General features: G+C 32.8%; 1 non-coding gene across 1 annotated transcript; it reads left to right on the top strand.

The window, feature by feature from the left end:
* The first annotated feature begins 1,028 nt into the window (after positions 1-1,028).
* Positions 1,029-1,116, top strand: LOC114299571 (small nucleolar RNA SNORD34). The gene has a single exon (XR_003642363.1). It is a non-coding gene; the product is annotated as a small nucleolar RNA SNORD34 (small nucleolar RNA).
* Positions 1,117-2,202: the final 1,086 nt, after the last annotated feature.

The raw sequence follows: 2,202 nt of genomic DNA, 5'->3' as shown, positions 1-2,202 counted from the left end.
ACTGCAAAAATGTGCGATCGTTTTGCGTTGCCATAGCTCTTGTTTACCAATTCATCCTTCACAAAATTGTATTTTTCTTTGTGCACTGTCCTGCCTAAACGAGTTGTTGACTGGAAATCGCTAAAGAAATTGTCAATTGAGTATGTTAGGCTAAGTGATAATGTAATTCAGAAGATATTAGCGGGTGGTCCTGTATTGGAGATTTTAGAATTGATTTGCTTTTATGGCATCACTCGTTTGCATACTGCTAAACCAAGCCTGAAAAAATTTATCCTATCTAAATTTATCTGGATTGAATTTTCTCTGGAGGGACTTTAGACATTATAAAAATATTGAATGTCCTTTATATTATAAAATCTTAATATTAGGGATTCTAAAAAAAATCTCAAATTTATTTGGTTATGAGATTTTTTAAATGATAACTCAATTTATTTTTTTATATTTAAGTTATCTATTTTATCTTCACTTCATTAATATTTTATTCATCTTCTTTTTTTATTTATTATTTTCCATTATTTCCTTGCTCAGCAAGTAATATATATATATATATATCTCTCTCCCCTTTAATGGCCAGCCACCCCCATACACTATATCCTTTTTTCTTTCATTTATAGACAACACCTTCATGCCATGCCATCATTTATTTGTCTTATTTTTTCCTTCCATTTTATATATATTTTTCTTTTCTGTGAGTCCAAGCTTCTTTTATCTTTCATTCCTTATAAGTTGATCAAGTGAGATAGAAATCCTCACTTCTTCATCTTCTCGTCTCGGTTTTGTCTCTTCCCTTTTATCTCTCCGTTTGTGAAACAAATTTTAAATTTAATTTAGAAGTATTTAGAGTCAGAGTTAGTAATTTTATCAAAGAGGAAAGTATTGTTTTGTTTTTGCATTGTGTGTACATTTAACTTGAAAAGCCACAGCTTGATTTTTTTGGGTGAGAAATGTAACATGGTATTATGATGTAAGAAGTTGGTTATTTCCACCTTTTTATATTAAAGTAATGATAAAACTTACAAATGTTTCTTTGAGGCCTATGATGATTTAATGATTTGCCTACATTGTCTGATTTGCATATAATGATGGAGGAATCTGAAAACTGTTACTGAGGCCACATGCATGCTGCTCACCTGTCCTAAAAATTGAATTTAGGAAACAAATAAAAGTTGTGCTTGCGTTAGACCTAGTTGGTAACTTTTTTTTTTTGGCAGTTTTGTTTGCTTATTTTTTCGAGGCCTATGATGATTTAAAAATTAGCCTACATCGTCCGATTGCCATATCATATGATGGAGGAACCTGGAATCGTGAGGCCCATGAATGCTTGCTCACCTGTCTTATAAATTGAACCCAAGAAATTAAAAAAAAAAAGAAGTTGTGTTTGATCTGTTGTATTTTTCTTTTTGGTAGAATTATTTGTTCATTTTTTTGAGGCCTTCTAAATATTTGCCTGCATTGTCAAATTATATCCATGACTGAGGAATCTGAACTTTTCTGAGGCCACCTGTCTTAAAAAATTCGATCAAAGTTTTGCTTGTGCTTCATCTCTTTGCATTTTTTTATGTGCTCTTTCTGTTAAGTAGTTGCAAATGACCTACCAAAGCACAAGGTGGTTATTACATTCTGATTTAGAAGTGTGAAAATTATTGCTGAGTTGCAAATTTGCTACCTTTGCTGGGGAAATTGACTCACTTTTATTGTTTATGATTATTTTTTCATTTACTTGAAGTGTGGTTCTAGGCGATCAGTTGCTCCAATCAAGGCTAGTTTTGTAGACCGTGTTGGTCGCCGGAAGGCTGGAACATGATGTGGCAAGTTACATTTATTCTCTCCGGAAGATTTTCATGTAGTTGAGATAACACTGAGCAGTAATTTCAGTACTGTGTTTCAGAAAAAAGAAGTTTTTTTTTTTTTTTGGGCATTTTTTTTTTGTCGGCAACAAAGAAACTTTATTGATGACTATGAAAGGTACTCTGTACACACAAAAACATCAAAACATCAATAAAGAGAGGAGGGTGCACCAAGCATCACAATGGGTTAGATCATCCCAATTAGGTTGGCACCAAAAAAACCCATCCTATCATATGCTAAGCACCGCCACAGAAAGCCACAAACAGAACATCAATAACAAAGAAAAACAGATCAGCAATGCAGCAATAACAAAGAGAACAGATCAGCAAACTGGCTCTAACAAAAGCAAAAAAT

Source organism: Camellia sinensis, chromosome 2 (assembly GCF_055761805.1).
Source record: "Camellia sinensis isolate YWXY chromosome 2, ASM5576180v1, whole genome shotgun sequence".
NCBI lineage: Eukaryota > Viridiplantae > Streptophyta > Magnoliopsida > Ericales > Theaceae > Camellia > Camellia sinensis.
Note: the sequence above shows the minus strand (reverse complement) of the source record. Positions and strands in the feature narration are given on the sequence as shown.